We start from the raw sequence: 22,091 nt of genomic DNA, 5'->3' as shown, positions 1-22,091 counted from the left end.
CTCCACAGAGCGTGAGTAAGATCATCCTGTTGGAGAGATTCATTAAGACTATTTGAACTATTAGGGGTTGATTATTATCATTAGCTCTGTTTGTATCTGCTTGTATAGGCAATTTCTAGGTTGTTAATGGGATCTGTTTTTAAAGTTGGCATGGCAGTCAACAGTTTAGAAGTCTGACTGTATTTTCCCATAGAAATAATACAACAGATGCTTCCAGGGTAGCTTACTAGATCCCATTTAATACACAATAGTTAAAGAACAGTACACAAAAGAAAAGACCGCTTCCCTGCAGTTTTAAAAATAAATGTTTAATAAAATGCCAAGCAAGTTTTAATTCAGAAGTCCATGAAAGGAGTTTGTTCTCTACCTGCACTTCAAAAGCAAAAAAATATAAAAATCCATTTTCCGACAAATATGAATGTTTTCATCTGCCTTACAAGGCAGAATAAACTGTAACTGCATTTAGTTGTAAATAACTGATTTCATCACACATGCAAAGAACAGTTATATAAACCTGTTCATTTTTTATCATCAAAATATTTCTAGTAATGAGATTTTCATTTTTATACTTAGCATAAATGGGTTCTCATACCAAAATATCACGGATTATATGGCTTAAATAACAAAAAAAATCTATTGCCTCCCATTTCTGGAGACTAGATTAAAGTTTTTCAACAGTTTGGTCCTGATGAGAACTCTCTTCCTGGCTTGCATAAAAAGAAGAAAGGCAGGATGGTGAAAGAGGATCAACAAAGAGGGATCTGCCTGTGCACACGCATGTGGAGACCACAGCAACCTTGAGTGTTGTTTCCCCCAGGAAACACTCCTCTGGTTTTTGTGACAGTGTCTCTCAGTGGTGTGGAACTCACCAGACAGGGTAGTCTTGGCTTGCTGTGAAGCCACAGTACCTGCCTGTTTCCATCTCCCAAGGCTAATACTATAAGCAAGCTCCACCAGATCCAGCCTTTTCACATGTCTATGGCATCGCTTGGCTCTTTACACTTTTACAGAACACACTTTAAGAAGCAGCCTATTTCCACAGACCTAAGGAATTTCATCTTTGGTGGCCAAGTTTCTACAGACTTAGGACTCATCCTTACTAAACCCATTTAACATTAATTATCTCCTAAAATGCTGTACCCCAACACACTCACATCTTGAATTAAGTTGTCAAAATCTCATGGAAGAAGGGTATGTGATTCAGTATAGTGCAGAATTTGAAAATAAAAATCAGCTCTAATGGGAATAAGTTACCAAAAATGTTTTCATCCAGTACTGTTTCACACCCTGATATAAGTAGAATTGTCAGATGGTTATAAGTGGGGACATGATCAGCCTGGTCTCCTTATTTGAAGCTGTGGTGTCTATGAAGTTCTATGGAAGCTCATGTTAACTGTCAACTTGAAGCCCAGCAGGCCAGCCTCTAGCAGACCAGTGAGGGATTTTCTAGTAAAGTCGGCCTCTGAGAATGTCCCTAAGGTATTACCAAAATTACATGACTTGAGGAGGGAGGACCAGTGTCAGTTGTGGCTGACACCACTGCTGGGCAGAGCATCCTGGGCTGCCTGAGATGGAAAGGGCAGTCTGAGCTCTAATGTGCCTGTATCACTTCGTTGCCCTTTACTCTTTGGCAGTCCTTTCAAGCTCCTGCCTCAGAATTTCCCTGCCACAATGGTCTGTCATCTGGAACTGTGAGTTGAATAAACTCGTTTTCCCTTAAGTTGTTTTTGTGCAAGTATTTCATCCCAGCAGCAGGAAGAAGCTATGGCACCTTACCTTTCATTTCAGTCTGATCCAGCAGGGGAGGACCTCCTTCCTGTCCCCCAAGCCCCATAAGTACAAAGGCACCACTTTCAGCAGCATCTCATTTAACACCAACAGAGTTCCTTCTGTCCCTTCTGCTACCCTAGCTGTCTACCATCCTTCCTTGTTTAATCGTCAACCACATGATATAACTCACTTGTTATTTCTCTGTCATCTCATCACCCCTGCTGACATGCTAAATCCATAACAGTGGGGATTTTGTCCTTTTGTTCTTTCCAGGAGATGTCACACTTCAGGGGAGATGTCACGCTTCAGGGTTCCAAAACCTGCAAGCTCCAGTTTCACAATCTCTGTATCTACATGTGCATTCTTTAACTAGTATGTTCTTATTGGACTGTCTTTCTTAAGTCTTCTTCATAAATAGAATAGATCCCCCTCTGTCTGACAGACGATTTATCGGAAGATACATAATAGGTCCTCATATCTGTGGATCGAAAATTCGTTGTTCTGACATTTGGCAAGCAGTCTTCCCAGTAGTCCTTGGTTTTCCAGTCATTCCTGTAAAATTCATGTTTCCTGTGTTTCCATGGAGTGGCATAAATCTAGCTAAGGCTGCTCTCTAATCAACACTCATTTGAATTGTGCAATTGGGTAATGTTTTATCACCAAGTAAAATTATATCTGCGGTCAATGATGTATTTATTCATGGGTAACAGGATTGTATTATTTAAAACCCAAAATTATAACTATTATGAAAAAGATCTAGCTCAGTGATTATGATCATTTGATTTCATTGAATTAAGTTTTACTACTTTCTTAAAACTGCTTTTTATCAATTTAAGTTTTAAAAAACACACCATCGTTGTCAAAAATAAATCTCTTTCATTGCTTCCAAGTAGTTCTTAGAGTGGTGCTTCTGTCTTCTGTTGGTGCAGTTTCTGTCATGCAGCTCTACTCAGATGTTGCTGCCTTGAAACCCATTCACTCTGACTTTCAATCAGCTGGACCTGTTCAAACAGGTTTTGTGGCTTCCAAGAAGGATCCTAATGGTGCTAAGGTGATAAATGAGTTTGCAAGACTTGTAACCTGGGAGGTAGAATGTGAAATCAAATTGCTTTTTAACTTGGCTGAGAGCTGAGAGAGAATGCATTGTGTCCTGCCCGTGTTTTCATAGCAAGACTTGCATTTGGCGGGTTCTGCCTGTGCATTACTCAGAATGCAGCCATGAGCTGAACACATTCTCAAGCATACTCCTTTGCAGGATCTGTTTGTTCCTCTGAAATGTTCAACTCCAAATCTAAATAGCACAAGGATACTTTCATATTTAATTAAGTTCTATCACTTGCAGGAAAATAGGTATGACTGGGAGTATCATAGTGAGCAAATTAAGCCAGTTTCTGAAAGAATATACTGGGGGTTTTCTCTTCTTTGTGGGTCTTAGATGTATTTGGGGGGGGAATTATTTCATTTTTATAGTTCAGTTTCCCTCTCCTCCCACTCTGTCTTCCCACAGTTCCTCATCCCATTCTCCCTCCCCTCTGTCTCCAAGAGGATATCCCCTCACCCATGCCAGGCCTCAACACTCTCTGGGGCCTCAAGTCTCACAAGGGTTGGGCACAACTTCGCCCACTCAGGCCAGACCAGGCACTCCTCTGTTGTATATGTGTCTGGCCCCCAGACCAGGTCATAAATGCTGCCTGGTTGGTGGCTTAGTGTCAGAGAGATCTCAAGAGTTCAGGTTAGTTGAAACTGCTGGTCTTCCTATTGGGTTGCCCTCCTCCTCACCTTCTTCCAGCCTTTTTCTAATTCAACCACAGGAGTCCCCAACTTCAGTCCACTGGTTAGGTATAAGTATCTGCATCTGTCACAGTCAGCTGCCTTTTGGGCCTCTGGGAAAGTAGCCATACTAGGCTCCTATCTGTAAACACACCTTAGCATCAGTAATAATGCCAGGCCTTGAAGCCTCCCCTTGAGATGGATTCCAAGTTGGGCTGGTCACTGGACCACCTTTCCCTCAGTCTCTTCTCCATTTTTGTCCCTGAATTCTTTTCAACAGGAACAATTCTGAGACATAGGTTTGACTGTGGGATGGCAACCCCATCTCTACACTTGGTGCCCTATTTTGCTACTGGAGATGGACTCTAAAAGTTCTCTCTCCCCAATGTAGGACATTTCATCTAAGGTTCCTCCCTTTGAGTCCTTAGAGTCTCTGACATCCCAGGTCTCTGGTACTTTCTAGAGTGTTCCCCGAACTCCCACTCCTCACCTCCAGGTTTCATATTTCTGTTCAGTTCATTCTGCTGGCCCTTAGGGCTTCTCTCCAGTCTCCAGCTCCCATACCTGATTAGGTTACCCTTTTCCCCTTTCCCTCCCCTCACCCACCTAGACCCCACCCTTTCTCTGTATCCTGTGACTATTTTCTTTTCCCTACCAAGTGGAATTGAAGCATCCTCACTTGGGCCCTTAAGCTTGTTAACCTTTTTGAGTTCTGTATCCTATGTATTCTGTACTTTTTCTTTGTCTGATATCCACATATTAGTGAGTACATACCATGCATGTCCTTTTGGGTCTGAGTTACCTTATTCAGGATATTTTCTAATTCCATCCATTTTCTGCATAACTCAGGATGTCCTCATTCTTAATAGCTGAATACTATTCCATTGTGTAAATGAACCACATTTTCTGTATCCATTTTTCTGTTGTGGGAAATCTGGGTGGTTTCCAGCTTCTGGCTATCACAGATAAAGCCACTATGAACATAGTGGAACACCTGACCCTGTTGTACCATCTTTTGGGTACTCAAGAGTGGTATAGCTGGGTCTTCAGGTAGATCTATTTCCGATTTTCTGAGGAACCTCCAGATTGATTTCCAGAGTAGATGTACCTGTGTGCAATCCTACCAGCAATGGAGGAGAGTTCCTCTTTCCTCATATCCTCACCCACATGTGATGTCACCTAAGTTTTTGATCTTAGCCATTTATTGGTGACAGGTGGAATCTCGGGGTCATTTTGATTTGTGTTTCCCTGATGACTAAGGACTTTGGACATTTCTTTAAGTGCTTCTTGACCATTCTTGATTCCTCTGTTGTGAACATTCTGTTTAGATCTATACCCCATTTTTTAATTGGGTTGTTTGATTTTTTCTTTTTTTTGGTGGCTAGCTTCTTGAGTTCTTTATATATTTTAGATATTAGCCTTCTATCAAATGTGGGGTTAGTGAAGATTTTTTTCCCCAATCTGTAGGTTGCTGTTTTGTGATATTGAATATGTCTTTTGCCTTACAGATAAAGCTTTTCAGTTTCATGAGGTCCAATTTATCAATTGTTGATCTTAGAGCCTGAGCAATTCAAGTTCTGTTTAAGAAACTGCTCCCTGCTAAAACCATCCAGTGGAAGAAAGACAGCATTTTCAACAAATGGTGCTGGCACAACTGGTGGTTATTATGTAGAAGAATACGAACTGATCCATTCCTATCTCCTTGTACTAAGGTTAAATCTAAGTGGATCAAGGAACTCCACATAAAACCAGAGACACTGAAACTTATAGAGGAGAAAGTGGGGAAAAGCCTTGAAGATATGGGCACAGGGGAAAAATTCCTGAATAGAAGAGCAATGGCTTGTGCTGTAAGATCGAGAATCGGTAAATGGGACCTCATGAAACTGCAAACCTTCTGTAAGGCAAAAGACATCATCAATAAGACAAACAGGCCACTAACAGATTGGAAAAGGATCGTTACCTATCCTAAATCAGATAGGGAACTAATATCCAATATATATAAAGAACTCAAGAAGATGGACTCCAGAAAATCAAATAACCCCATTAAAAAATGGGGCTTAGAACTGAACAAAGAATTCTCACCTGAGGAATACCGAATGGCAGAGAAGCACCTGAAAAAATGCTCAACATCCTTAATCATCAGGGAAATGCAAATCAAAACAACCCTGAGATTCCACCTCACACCAGTCAGAATGGCTAAGATCAAAAATTCAGGTGACAGCAGATGCTGGCGTGGATGTGGAGAAAGAGGAACACTCCTCCATTGTTGGTGGGATTGCAGGCTTGTACAACCACTCTGGAAATCAGTCTGGCGGTTCCTCAGAAAACTGGACATAGTACTACCGGAGGATCCAGCAATACCTCTCCTGGGCATATATCCAGAAGATGCCCCAACAGGTAAGAAGGACACATGCTCCACTATGTTCATAGCAGCCTTATTTATAATAGCCAGAAGCTGGAAGGAACCCAGATGCCCCTCAACAGAGGAATGGATACAGAAAATGTGGTACATCTACACAATGGAGTACTACTCAGCTATTAAAAAGAATGAATTTATGAAATTCCTAGCCAAATGGATGGACCTGGAGGGCATCATCCTGAGTGAGGTAACACATTCACAAAGGAACTCACACAATATGTACTCACTGATAAGTGGATATTAGCCCAAAACCTAAGATACCCAAGATATAAGATACAATTTCCTAAACACATGAAACTCAAGAAAAATGAAGACTGAAGTGTGAACACTATGCCCCTCCTTAGAAGTGGGAACAAAACACCCTTGGAAGGAGTTACAGAGACAAAGTTTGGAGCTGAGATAAAAGGATGGACCATGTAGACACTAGCATATCCGGGGATCCATCCCACAATCAGCTTCCAAATGCTGACACCATTGCATACACTAGCAAGATTATGCTGAAAGGACCCTGATATAGCTGTCTCTTGTCAGAGTATGCCTGGGCCTAGCAAACACAGAAGTGGATGCTCACAGTCGGCTATTGGATGGATCACATGGCCCCCAATGAAGGAGCTAGAGAAAGTACCAAAGAAGCTAAAGGGATCTGCAACCCTATAGGTGGAACAACATTATGAACTAACCAGTACCCCGGAGCTCTTGACTCTAGCTGCATATGCATCAAAAGATGGCCTAGTCGGCCATCACTCGAAAGAGAGGCCCATTGGACACGCAAACTTTATATGCCCCAGTACAGGGGAACGCCAGGGCCATAAAAGGGGAGTGGGTGGGTAGGGGAGAGGGGGTGGGTGGCTATGGGGGACTTTTGGTATAGCATTGCAAATGTAAATGAGCGAAATACCTAATAAAAAATGGAAAAAAAAAATAAAAAAAAAACAGCAAAAAAAAAAAAAAATGGGGCTCAGAGCTAAACAAAGAATTCTCACCTGAGGAATACCGAATGGCTGAGAAACACCTGAAAAAATGCTCAGCATCCTTAATCATCAGAAAAATGCAAATCAAAACAACCCTGAGATTCCATCTCACACCAGTCAGAATGGCTAAGATAAAAAATTCAGGTGACAGCAGATGCTGGCGTGGATGTGGAGAAAGAGGAACACTCCTTCATTGTTGGTGGGATTGCAAGCCTGTACAACCACTTTGGAAATCAGTCTGGCAGTTCCTCAGAAAATTGGACATAGTACTACCAGAGGATACCGCAATACCTCTCCTGGGCATATATCCAGAAGATGTCCCAACCAGTAAGAAGGACACATGCTCCACTATGTTCATAGCAGCCTTATTTATAATAGCCAGAAGCTGGAAAGAACCCAGATGCCCCTCAACAGAGGAATGGATACAAAAAATTGTGGTACATTTACACAATGGAGTACTACTCAGCTATTAAAAAGAATGAATTTATGAAATTCCTAGGCAAATAGATGGACCTGGAGGGCATCATCCTGAGTGAGGTAACACAATCACAAAAGAACTCAAATGATATGTACTCACTGATAAGTGGATATTAGCCCAGAAACTTAGTATACCTGAGATATAAGAGACAATTTCTAAAACACATGAAACTGAAGAAGAACGAAGACCAAAGTGTGGACACTTTGCCCCTTCTTAGAATTGGAAACAATCACCCATGGAAGGAGTTACAGAGACAAAGTTTGGAGCTGAGTCAAAAGGATGGACCATCTAGAGACTGTCATATCCAGGGATCCATCCCATAATTAGCCTCCAAAGATGACACCATTGCATACACTAGCAAGTGTTTGTTGCAAGGCCCCTGATATAGCTGTCTCTTGTGAGACTAGGCTGGGGCCTAGAAAACACATAAGTGGATGCTCATAGTCAGCTATTGAAGGGATCACAGGGCCCCCAATGTAGGAGCTAGAGAAAGTAACCAAGGACCTAAAGAGATCTGCAACCCTGTAGGTGCAATAACATTATGAACTAACCAGTACCCCGGAGCTCTTGACTCTAGCTGCATATGTATCAAAAGATGGCCTAGTCGGCCATCACTGGAAAGAGAGGCCCATTGGACACACAAACTTCATATGCCCCAGTACAGGGGAACGCCAGGGCCAAAAAGTGGGAATGGGTGGGTAGGGGAGTGGGGGGGGGGGGTATGGGGGACTTTTGGGATAGCATTGGAAATGTAATTGAGGAAAATACGTAATAAAAAATATATTAAAAAAAAAAGAAAAGAAAAGAAATTGCTCCCTGACCCCTGACCCCTGCCCCTGCCCAGTCCCAATGAGTTCAAGGATCTTTCCCACTTTTTTTTTCTATTAAATTCAGGGTGTCTGGTTTTATGTTGAGCTCCTTGATCCACTTGGACTTGAGCTTTGTGCAAAGTGACAAATATGGGTCTATTTTCATTTTTCGACATACAGACTGCCAGTTAGACCAGCACCATTTATTGAAGATGCTTTTTCCCCCATTGTATATTTTTTGGCTTCTTTATCAAAGATCAAGTGTCCATAAATGTGTGGTTTTATTTCTGAGTCTTCAATTCTATTCCATTGATCAACCTGTATGTCTCTGTACCAATAACATGCAGTTTTTATTACTATTGCTTTGTAGTATAGGTTGAGGTCAGGGATGATGATTCCTCCAGAAGATCTTTTATTGTTAAGAATTGTTTTCGTTATCTTGGGTTTTTTTGTTTTTCCATATTAAATTGAGAATTACTCTTTCCATGTCTTTGAAGAATTGTGTTGGGGTTTTGATGGGGATTGCATTGAATCTGCCAATTGTAAATTGTAATCTGCCTTTGGTAAAATTTTCATTTTTATTATGTGAATTCTGCCAATCCATGAGTATGGGAGATCTCATTTTCTGAGGTCTTATTTGATTTCTTTCTTGAGAGACTTGAAGTTCTTTTCAGACAGATCTTTTATTTCTTGGATAGAGTTGCCTCAAGATATGTTATATTATTTGTGACTATTGTCAAGAGTGTTGTTTTCCTAATGTCTTTCTCGGCCCATTTATCATTTGTGTAAAGGAAAGCTATTGATTTGTTTAAGTTGATTTTATATCCAGCCACTTTGCTGAAGTTGTTTATTAGCTGTAGGACTTCGCTGATGGAATTTTTAGGGTCACTTAACTATATTATCATATCATCTACATATAGTGATATTTTGACTTTTTCCTTTCCAATTTATATCCTTTTGACCTCCTTTTGTTGTCTAATTGCTCTGGCTAGGACTTTGAGTACTATATTGAATAGGTAGGGAGAGAGTGGGCAGCCTTGTCTAGGCCCTGATTTTAGTGATATTGCTTCAAGTTTCTCTCCATTTAGTTTGATGTTGGCTGCTGGTTTGCTGTGTATTGCTTTACTTTGTTTAGTTATGAGCCTTGAATTCCTGATCTTTCCAAAACTTTTACCATGAAGAGGTGTTGAATTTTGTCAAATGCTTTCTCAGGTGTTTATCATATGGTTTGTTTATGTAGTGGTAAATTACATTGATGGATGTATGAGCATAATTGTGGCTCATAGAATGAATTTGGTAGGGTCCCTTCTGTTTCTTTTCTGAAATAGTTTGAAGAGTATTGGTATTATGTTTTCTTTGAAGTTCTAATAGAATTCTGCACTAAAACCATTTGGTCCTAGGCTTTTTTTGGTTGAGAGACTTTTAAGGACTGCTTCTATTTCTTTAGGGGCTATGGGACTATTTAGATGGTTTATCTGATTCCAATTTAACTTTGGCACCTGATATTTGCCTAGAAAATTGTCTATTTAATCCAGATTTTCTTTACCAGGGCACTTAGTGCTATTAATTTTTCTCTTAGCACTGTTTCTTTACCAAGGCACTTAGTGCTATTAATTTTCCTCTTAGCACTGCTTTCATTGTGTCTGTAATTTTGGGTATTCTGTGTCATCATTTTTCTTGAATTCCAAGAAGTCTTTAATTTTTTTCTTTATTTCATCCCTGACCAAGTTATCATTGAATAGAGAGTTGTTCAGTTTCCATGACTATGTGGTTTTCTGTTGTTTTGGTTTTTATTAAAGTCTAACCTTATTTTGTGGTGATCTAATAGAACGCATAGCATTATTTCAGTCTTCTTCTATCTGTTGAAGCTTGTTATGGTTAGTTTTAGAGAAAGTACCATAAGGGATGAGAAAAAGGTAGATTCTTTTGTTTTAGGGTGAAATGTTCTGTATATATCTGTTAAACCTGTATGGTTCATAACCTCTATTAGTTTCATTGTGCCTTTGTTTAGTTTCTGTTTCAATGACCTCTCTATTGGTGAGAGTGGAGTGTTGAAGTCTCCCACCATTATTATGTGGAGTTCAGTGTGTGTTTTGAGCTTTAGTAAAGTTTCTTTTATGAATGAGGGTGGCCTTGCATTTGGGGCATACATGTTCATAATTGAGACTTTCTATTAGTGGATTTTTCCTTTGATGAATATGAAGTGTCTTTCCTCTTCACACTTTGTGACTTTTGGTTGAAGATCTATTTTATTGGATATTAGAATGGCAACTCCAGCTTGTTACTTGGAACCATTTGCTTGGAAGATTTTTTCCAGCCTTTTACTATGAGATGGTGTCTGTCTTTATCATTGAGGCGTGTTTCTTGTATGCAGCAAAATTGTGGATCCTGCTTGTGTATTCCATCTGTCTTTTTAATAGGGAATTGAGTCTGTTCATATTGAGAGATATTATAGACAAATAATTGTTAGTTCCTGTTATGTTTGTTGTTGTAAGCAGCAGTATGCGTATGTGATGCTTTCCTTTTGTTTTTTTGTGAGATGATTAATTTCTTGTTTTTTCTTTGGTATAAGTAAATTTAAAACACAGTACAACTTGAGAAATGATTCTAGGCAACAATCATTCAATTCCATGTTCACAATAAGGCTTAAGGTATGACTATATAAAAGCTCCTGTACAAAGTATATGTGACTATGAGGTTGAGTTCCATAGATAAAAGACCTAGAATCTAATGTGATTTCTGACAGATAGCATAGAGATCAGCAGGCAATAAAGTACATGTGATGTCTCCCCTAAGGATGGGTAACAGTCTAGGAAGAGAAGAATCTGCATAATTATTCTGGGAATTTGGGTAAGGTCTGCCTCTATAGCAAAAAGTGGTGAAGTCTCTCTCCAAATGCAGAAAAAACAGTCACCCACTCATTAACAAAATCTACTCCATCTTCTAGGTGGGCAAATGAGTATTTTAACTCTTCCACTGAGAAGTGGCCTCTGTGTGTTTAACATCCCTGGTTTCCTTAGTGATCTGTGAACACAAGGAGCTTTGTGCCCCCAATATCTCCTCTTTTCCAATGTTTTTTAAAGAAAAAAATAGTGACTGTAGTAGAGGTCATGGCAGAATTCATTGCCTCCATGACTAGTTTAATTAGTATAGGCAAGCATAAAAGAATTATAAAACTAGATAAGAGAAGACCAAGGAAAGGGAAAAGCCATCCTCGGTTCACACACCTCTTAATTTTCACTAATATTTTTGCTATAATCAAATGAGTATAATACTGCCAATTCCACAGAAATTTTTATAAACAACTCTTAGCATGACAATATCATACTGTCTTCTGACACAGGTGTGTCTTTTATCTCCCCTGACAAAATGCATTTGGATTCTGCATTGCTGAGAATTAACATGCAGTATGGTCATTAGTGTACATGACAACATTTTGGGATCAGTCTTCATTGTATCCCCAAAGTCTCAGCTTGATAAATTAAAGTCCTAATGTCTCCCCAAGTTTTCAGCTTACTCCTCCTCTTTGGGATGTTTCCTTTTGATGGATTTGTTGTCTGCCTTCAGATATTTCATTGGTCCAGTGGTCTCTGTATGTCCTGGTTGGATGTAGCTGATCAGGAGCTTTCTGGGACTCAGTTCATTTTCTGGGAATATATAAGCATAACCTCATCCAAATAGTAACATTGAGTCTTTCATGGTTGATTTCCAGATAATTTCATTTAACATATACTTCAGATTGCATTTCCTTTATAACAAAATTCACTTGAAGAGCAGAAAAAGCATTATCTGTAGTGACATTTTTTGGAGTTTTGGTTTCTTTGAAAAACACAGAAGTATGGGAATGGGCTTTCATTTTAATCCCAGTGTGGGACATAGGGCTGCTTCAGATTGTTGTCAGCAGCTATTATTTGCCTAGTGCTCTAGCAGGAAGTAGTCTATTGATAACTAATGAGCTATTACTCCAACAGTATGATGAGTATTACTCTGGCAAAATGTGCCAATTCAAGCCAGATTAGAGTATATAAAGGTAAGTTTATGAACAGCTTCCTTGGTCCCAAGGCATGAATCTAGGGATGTTGCCATAGGGAAGGAGATAGAGGCACTGTGAAGAGAAAGAAAGTGCCCTCAGAGAGAAAGGAGGGAAGAGTAGGAGGAAGAGGAAGAGGAGAAGAGAGAAAGAGATGGAGGAAGGAGAAAGAGAGAGAGAGGGAGGAGAAAGAGAACAAAATGTCTGGATTTTATAGGAAAATGCCTCTGAGGGAGGAGAAGCCAAGCACCTGGCTGGAAAGTTCAGAGTAGAGGACAGGGTATGCCAGGTAGTGACTGAGGAATGCTAGGAGAACCTGGAGGCCAGATCCACTTGGCAACATTAAATATGCACTTCACTGTTTGTCCCAGATCTGAGTCCCAACATTTCAGCCTTTTGTTGATAATAAATGAATAAGGAGCAATAAAATAGCAACTACTCCCTGCTGATAATGACATCATCTTTGCAGATTCTACGAAAATTGAGATGCTGGTCAAGACCTGGGAGAGCTGGCAGTTTCACTGCTGTCCAGGCCATAGGACCATCTGGGAGTATGAGTGTGCAGGTCCAGTTGAAAGAGTCTGTGGGGTTGGAGCAAAGCACTGGTGGGTAACTGCTTTGGAGCTGTCCTGGATGCATATTTTAAGTAAACATGTGCTATTAACAGGATACTGGAACAGAAGCATAAAGTGGCAAAAGATAAAGTTAAATTGGTTAGGTAGAATTTTTTTCTTAGGTGTGCATGTGAAACTTTTAGGACCATGGTCTTGGTAGATGGGGGAGTGGGAACCCCAGAAACAGGGAAAGAGGAACAAATCCCATCTCATAAATAGGCAGATGGGGAGGGAAACAAGATGTTGGTTGGCAGTACTTATCTAGAGTCCATTTGACCTGTGAGAGGTGGATTCAAGTGAATGCCCTGATGCTTATAAGAATCTTTTAAGTTTACAAAGAGAGATAAATTTTACATGCATCAGTATTACCCCTACTTAATGTTAAAGCTTTAACTTCTGAACTTTGAAGTCTCAATACAACAGTAGCACAGTGAGGAGAAGAAATCAGAAACATTTTTCATTCCTCCCATGTATCTTAAATCACTTTCAGTCAAGTTTTTCACAACTTCTAACATTTATAATTTGCATTTTCCAACCTCAAAAACACCTCAAATACTTTCTCAGATCCTCAAACACTTTCTTAGAAGCTTTCATATCCTCAGACCTTACATTAACTTTAACCTTTACACATTTTCCAATTGAACTGTGATGATTTGATTATGCTTGGCCCAGGAAGTGGCACTATAGGAGGTATGGCCTTGTTGGAGGAAGTATATCATTGTAGGCATGGGCTTTAAGACCCTCATCCTAGCTCCCAGGAAGTCAGTCTTCTCCTAGCTGCCTTCAGAACAAGAAGTAGAACTCTCAACGCTTTCAGTCCCATGCCCACCTGGATGTTGCCATGCTCTAACCTTGATAATGGACTGAATCTCCGAACCTGTAAGCCAGACCCAGTTAAATGTTATACTCATTAAGAGTTGCATTGGTCATGATATCTGTTCACAGCAGTAAAGCCCTAATGAAGACACCAACTAGTCACCATGAGACACAGGTGGTTGATCACTGGGAGCAATCATTGTAAAGTGAGTTCCTTTAGAAAAAGAAATAGTAAAAATTACTTCTTTCATGAGTCTTTAAAACCCTTAGAGACCTGAGAAAGATGAATTTTACCTGGAAAAGCAGGAAGTATAATCCAAATGGCCTGTGTATAAATTAAAATGACAAACATCCATCACCTATATGGGTTCCAGTAGTGTTGATGGCTTAGTTAGGGACACAGATCTCAGGGTAGAATCAGGCTTCAGCTGTCAGGCCTAGCAAATCTGAGAGACCTCCTTGTAGAGAAGGGACTTGGAAGGCTGACCTTGAGGCAGGTCCAGTGTCCTGTTTGTCCACAGTTCGTGCAGGGTCCTGACAGCAGGAAAGACACTGGGACAGTATTCCCAATGCTAATCATACGGCAATCTAGTGAAGTCCTTTCTCATTGTGCCTATATCTTCTTGGAGACCTAGTTGGGGGAGGGGGTGTCACTGTTAGAATTTGAGACTCTGTCTGTTCTGATAAGTTTAAGCATCTTAGATGCCATACTCTGAATGTCTTTAATTACCTGAGGACTGTTATACCTAGATTGTGGAGACCCCAAAGACCACCAAGGAGCTGATTCTGATGTAAATCACACAAGGGTCTTTTATTACAAGCTCAAGCAGGGACGATCACCATCACAAACTCAGTGGATCTGAAATGAGAGCCCCGAGCTCAGGGGAATTATAGATCTTGTAGGGAACACTGCACATTGAGTAATTTTCCATATAAATAGGTTTCTGATTGGTTAGCATTTCAAACTTGTTTTTGTGCTGAAAAGGATGGAACAGTTTTACAAAGTGGTTAAAAGTGTTAGCCCTCATGAGTGTTGAGTCATTTATCAGCCAGGCCACCTGGCCTCCTTAGAAAAACACAGGTTCCTCCTGATTGGCTGTTGCTATGGGAGATGGCCCTGACCTCTTGCTCAGGCTTTGTCTATGGCCTTTTCCCTGGGACTAGGAAGCTGGATTGGAGGTTGGTACTACAGGGGCCTACATTCCAGAACTAGGTGAAAAGTTTGAACATGTAGGGACATGCATTCCAAATTAAACAGTTGCTTAGGTCTCACAAGGACCACCTATCTATCTATCTATCTATCTATCTATCTATCTATCTATCTATCTATCTATCTGAAGTATATTTGAATAAACAAACTTTGCTTGTTTCTAGTTACCCATCCTAGGTTTAACCTTGAAAACATATCATATGTGGGTAAATAAAATTTGAGATTATCTACTATAAACTGTACCTGTAATATTAAAATAAAGTACCTTTTAAGAGTGAAGATGTAGAACATAACAATAATTTTCAAATACAGAAGTGGATGCTCACAGTCATCCACTGGATGGATCACAGGGCCCCCAATGAAGGAGCTAGAGAAAGTACCCAAGGAGTTAAAGGGGTCTGCAACCCTATAGATGGAACAACATTATGAACTAACCAGTACCCCCCAGAGCTTGTGTCTCTAGTTGCATATGTAGCAGAGAATGGCCTAGTAGGCCATCAGTGGGAGGAGAGGCCCTTGGTCTTTCAAAGACTATATGCCCCAGTATAGGGGAATGCCAGGGCCAGGAAGGGGGAGTGGGTGGGTTGAGGAGCAGAGCAGGGGGAGGAGGGTATAGGGGACTTTCTGGATAGCATTTGAAATGTAAATGAAGAAAATATCTAATAAAAAAAGAAAAAGGAAAATTTAAAATGTATATATATATGTATATATATACATATACACATATATACATATATAAAAATTATGGGACATTTTAAAACTTATTAAATAAGTAAAATGCCTGTGTTGTGTAATGGTTGCAATAAAAGCTTTATTAGACAACAATAATCAGATTATAAACCTATGGGGAGAGACAATCTTGATGGAAAATGCTCAAGCAGTCTCTATGAAGATAGTTATGGATCTGATGATAAAAATAACAAATATATTAAAGAAAACATTCTTGACAGAAAAAAATGAAGAGTTGTCAGGAAAACTGCAAGTTACTTAGAGACAGTGATTCCAAATGCATTAAAAAAACTGTAAAAAAAAAAGCCTCAGAAAAAACAATGATCCATATTCAGAAAATGTACTGCAGCTTAAACAGAAATCCTTATTGTTCAGGGCTGTCATAGCCACAGTTTGCAAAAGAAAAAAAAATACAGCTATTGATTGATGCACTATGATATCAACTAAATATATATTCCTGGGTTTTTAATTTGAGTAGCTTTGTCTTTTTCTAACATGAAGTATATATTGCTCTGTAAATTATAATACCAGAAATGAAAATTAAATAAAAGGATAATTTAAAAACTACTAAAAGATCAAAACATTAAAGTTAAAAATCACTTCCTCTTAAAATCTACCCACTCTTTTCAGTTTGCCTGAGCTCTGGCGAGGTTCCCGAGCTGTCTTGATACTGGTTTCAGCTTTAACTTAACTATATGGAAAATGATTATGTTCTGCTTCGTAAGTCTCCTTATGGAGTATGTTTTGGGGGTTAAAAAGTTTTATTTTAATACTAGAAGAACTTCAATTCAAAAATAACCTTTAAGGCTCAAACTTAGAAGAAATTGATTGTCAGGCCAAACACAGATACAGTTAATGACAAGACTAAGCTTTATTTAGTCTCCTGGTTTTTGTTTGCCAGTTACAGTTTAGAATAGATAATTAAAAAAACAATTGTTTAGCTCAGATGTGCTATGTAGGTACTGACCCTCAAACCAATCCGAGATCCACTGAATATGGCATTTAATGTGGTTAAACTTACTATAACTGAAATAGACTCTCAAATCCTACTAATGCCCCCTCCCAAGGTCTCCAAGAAAAAGAGGCACAACAAAAAGGATACCCACCACCAGCATTGTGGTATGCTAACCACTAGGAAAACTGCCCCAATGCCTTGTCCAGTGCCAGGGTCTAGTCTGAATCTGTAGACAAAAAGAGGACACCCAGAGAATTGATCAACAAGTTGAGGTCATCTTTCCCAAGTCCCTACTTCTCAGGAAGACCTCTCAAAATTGCCAAGCCCAACACCTGAATATTGGCCCTACATTGAGACATTTATCTCCAATAAAGCCATTGAAATCATAGGAACCTAGTAGGGTGACCATCTTGATAATGGGTAAATCTGTCATTTTAATTGATGTATAGTGAGTTTATTACAATTTATCTTTCTTCAAGTTCTCTGGTTGCATCGACAGCTACTTGTACCTTAAGAGATAAACAACAAGCAACTAGCTCCTTACATTAAAGTAATCCACTACTGTATTAGTTGACTGGTTAATTTAAACGCACTGTCAGACAGGAGGTATGGGGGACTTTCTGGATAGCATTTGAAATGAAGAAAATATCTAATAAAAATTGTTTAAAATTTTTAAAAAGTCAAACAGGTTTGCTTTACTAATGGGCTTCAAACAAAATATAAACAGGAATCAGATGTAGCTTTTAACTATTCCTTTTTTAAAATTCCTTTGCAATAACTGTTCTCAGTAACAACTACTCATGTTTCTGATAAAAGATTAGATGAAAAAGGATTCAAAATGTATGCAAGTGTCTAATGTTCTAAGGCATATAACAGTCTGAGCGGGCAAAAGCTTAGGCAAATTCTGAGGGCCTAAAAATTATCTACGGTGTGTAACTGCAAATTGTAGAGATATTAAAAAAGTAATTTAAGGTATCTAAAAAACTGTTTCAGATTTCTTTCCCTCACTTGTGCCATTGTTACACTAAGATTTCAAATGTATGCTGGCGAGATGGCTTAGAGGTTAAGAGCACTGACTGTTCTTCCAGAGGTCCTGAGTTCAATTCCCAGTAACTACATGGTGGCTTGCAACCATCTGTAATGGGGTCTGATACACTCTTCTGGTGTAGTAAGAATAGATAAATCTTTAAAAAAAAAAGATTTCAAATGTTTGAAATTTTACTATTGATCAATGGAATTCTGATAAGCAAATCAAGCACTGGCTGCCTACAATTCAGTCACAAGCTCAAGGTTTTAAATCCCCTTTTGTTGTCTTCTAAATGTAGACTTAAAGGTGTTAAAAACATCTCTGTACAATCTGTATCTCTATCCCAATGGACTGAAGAAACAAAATGTTCCATTTCTTTTAACAGAAAACTATAGCTTCTACTAGGTGTCAAAGACATGAGTCTACTCCTATTATCTCACAAACATCTGCTCATTGCTTTTTCTAAGATAAGATTTCAATGCAATGATAAATAACCATTGTCTATCTCTTGTAAAGTTCACATAAGCTTCAGAAAATCAAGAGTCCTAAAATTTGAATCTATTTACTACAGCCCAGATGGACTTTAGATGGATATGCCTGCCTATTCTTGAGACTAGGATTTATCCTTTGGTCTTGGTGGTTTTTTCTTACTCTTCCCCAATCACTAGACAAATTTTAATTTATATCCCCAGTCTGCATTTGTCTCAGCAAATTTTCGACTGGCTGACAAACTCTATCCAGGGACCACCAGTGGAGCTGCTGAACTCTAGACTTGCTGAAAGCTGATGTTAAACAGTTCTTTGTAGGGCTGGGATCTTTCCACAATCCCAGCCTTACAAAGGGTGATAGATGGAAAACTCCAACATAAGGGAAACTACACCTTAGAAAAAGCAAGAAAGTAATCTTCTTTCAACAAACCTAAAAGAAGATAGCCACACAAACACAATTCCACCTCTAACAACAAAAATAACAGGAAGCAACAATCACTTTTCCTTAATATCTCTTAGCATCAATGGACTCAATTCTCCAATAGAAAAACATTGACTAAAAGATTGGATATGTAAACAGGACCCAGCATTTTGCTGCATACAAGAAATGCACCTCAGTGACAAAGACAGACACTACCTCAGAGTAAAAGGCTGGAAACAAATTTTCCAAGCAAATGGTCCCAAGGAACAAGCTGGGGTAGCTAATCTGATATAGAATAAAATAGATTTTCAACCAAAAAGTTATCAAAAAAGATAATGAAGGATAGTTCATTCTCATCAAAGGAAAAAAATCTACCGAGATGAACAGTCAATTCTGAACATCTATGCTCCAAATGCCAGGGCAACCACATTCATAAAAAAAAAAAAAAAAAAAAAAAAAAAAAACTTTACTAAAGATCAAAGTATACTTGCACCTCACACAATAATAGTGGGAGACTTCAACATCCCACTCTCAGCAATGGACAGATCATGGGAAACAAAACTAAACAGAGATACAATGAAACTAACAGAGGTTATGAACCAAATGGATTTAACAGATATTTATAGAACATTTCATCCTAAAACAAAGAATATACCTTCTTCTCAGCACCTCGTAGTGCCTTCTCCAAAACTAACCATACAATTGGTCACAAAACAGGCCTTAATAGATAAAAGAAGATTGAAATAATCCCATGCATCCTATCAGGTTACTACAGCCTAAGGCTGTTCTTCAATAACAACCAAAACAATGGGCAGCCCACATACATGTGGAAGCTGAACAACACTCTATCAATGATAATTTGGTCAAAGAAGGAATAAAGAATGAAATTAAAGACTGTCTAGAATTTAATGAAAATGAAGGCATATCATACAAAACTTATGGGACACAATGAAAGCAGTGGTAAGAGGAAAACTCGTAGCCTTTTAGTGTCTCTAAAAAGAACTGGAGAGAGTATATACTAGCAGCTTGAAAGCACACCTGAAAGCTCTAGAGCAAAAAGAAGCAAATACATTCAAGAGGAGTAGATGGCAGGAAATAATCAAACGCAGGGCTGAAATCAACCAAGTAGAAACAAAGAGAGCTATACAAAGAATCAACAAAAGCAGGAGCTGCTATTTTAAGAAAATCAACAACATAGATAAATCTTAGCCAGACTAACCAGAGGGCACAGAAACAATATCCAAATTAATAAAATCAGAAATGAAACGGGAGACAGAACAGAACCTGAGGAAATTCAAAAAATCTTCAGATCCTACTGCAAAAGCTTATACTCAACAAAATTTAAAAATCTGGATGAAATGGACAATTTTCTGGACAGATATAAGATGCCAAAATTAAATTGGGATCAGATAAACTATCTAAACAGTCTCACAACCCTGAAAGAAATAGCCGTGGTCATTAAAAGTCTCCCATCCAAAAAAAAAAAAAAGGAACAAACTAGTACAGAATTCTATTAGAACTTCAAAGAAAACCTAATACCAATACTCTTCAAACTATTCCAGAAAAGAGAAACAGAAGGAACCCTACCCAATTTATTCTATGAAGCCACAATTATACTCATACATCCATCAATGCACTATATAAACAAACTCGAAGAAAATAAAACCGACATGATCATCTCATTAGATGCTGAGAAAGCATTTGACAAAATTCAACACCCCTGCATATTAAAAGTCTTGGAAAGATCAGGAATCCAAGCCCCATACCTAAACTTAATAATAGCAATATACAGCAAATCAGTAGCCAACATCAAACTAAATGGAGAGAAACTAGAAGCAATCCCACTAAAATCAGGGCCTAGACAAGGCTGCCCACTTTCTCCCTACCTATTCAATATAGTACTCAAAGTCCTTATCAGAGCAATTAGACAACTAAAGGAGGTCAAAGGTATACAAATTGGAAAGGAAGAAGTCAAAATATCACTATATGCCGATGATATGATAGTATACTTAAGTGAACCTAAAAATTCCACCAGAGAACTCCTACAGCTGATAAACAGCTTCAGCAAAGTGGATGGATATAAAATCAACTTAAACAAATCAGTAGCCTTCCTTTATATAAATGACAAGTGGGCTGAGAAAGAAAATAGGGAAACAACACCCTTCACAATAGTCACAAACAATATAAAATACCTTGATGCGACTCTAATCAAGCAAGTGAAAGATATGTATGACAAGAACTTCAAGTCTCTGAAGAAAGAAATAGAAGAAGACCTCAGAAGATGGAAAGAACTCCCATGCTCATGGATTGACAGGATTAATATAGTAAAATTGGTCATCTTGCTGAAAGCAATCTACAGAACCAATGCAATTCTCATCAAAATTCCAAGACAGTTCTTTATAGAGTTGGAAGGCACAATTCACAAATTAATTTGGAATAACAAAAAACCTAAGATAGAAAAAACTATTCCCAACAATAAAAGATCTGGGGGAATCACCATCCCTGACCTCAAGCTATATTACAATTCAATAGTGATAAAAAACAAAAACAAAACAAAACAAACAAACAAACAAACAAACAAACAAACAAAAAAACACCAAAATTGTATGGTATTGGTACAGTGACAGGCAGGAGATCAATGGAATAGAATTGATAGAATTGAAGACTCAGAAATAAACCAACACACATGTGGTCACTTGATCTGTGACAAAGGAGCTAAACTATCCATGAGAGGAAAAACAACACTTTTTTTAAAAGTTTATTTTTTTTAACATTTTTATTAGGTATTTTCCTCATTTACATTTCCAATGCTATCCCAAAAGTCCCCCATACCCTCCCCCCCCACTCCCCTACCCACCCACTCCCACTTTTTGGCCCTGGCGTTCCCCTGTACTGGGGCATATAAAGTTTGCAAGTCCAATGGGCCTCTCTTTCCAGTGATGGCTGACTAGGCCATCTTTTGATACATATGCAGCTAGAGTCAAGAGCTCCAGGGTACTGGTTAGTTCATAATGTTGTTCCACCTATAGGGTTGCAGATCCCTTTAGCTCCTTGGGTATTTTCTCTAGCTCCTCCATTGGGGGCCCTGTGATCCATGAGCATCCACTTCTGTGTTTGCTAGGCCCCGGCATAGTCTCACAAGAGACAGCTATATCTGGGTCCTTTCAGCAAAATCTTGCTAGTGTATGCAATGGTGTCAGCATTTGGAAGCTGAGTATGGGATGGATCCCCTGATATGGCAGTCCCCCACCCCCAAACTACCTGACCTCTAAACTCCCTGAGACCTCCATTCTTTTGAGGACTAGGTGTATCATCTCTAAAGGAACACAGACCTGGAAGTCCTCTACTCTGTGTTGGGGGCCTCATATCAGCTGGTATATGCTGCCTGGTTGGTGGTCCAGTGTTTGAGATATCTCAGGGGTCCAGATTAATTGAGACTGCTAGTCCTCAGAATGACTAAGACCAAAACCTCAGATGACAACAGATGTTGGTGAGGATGTTGAGAAAGAGGAACACTCCTCCATTGCTGGTGGGATTGCAAACTGATACAACACTCTAGAAATCAATCTGGAGGTTCTTCAGAA

This window comes from Mus musculus, chromosome 14 (assembly GCF_000001635.26).
Source record: "Mus musculus strain C57BL/6J chromosome 14, GRCm38.p6 C57BL/6J".
NCBI classification, from domain to species: Eukaryota; Metazoa; Chordata; class Mammalia; order Rodentia; family Muridae; genus Mus; species Mus musculus.
Note: the sequence above shows the minus strand (reverse complement) of the source record.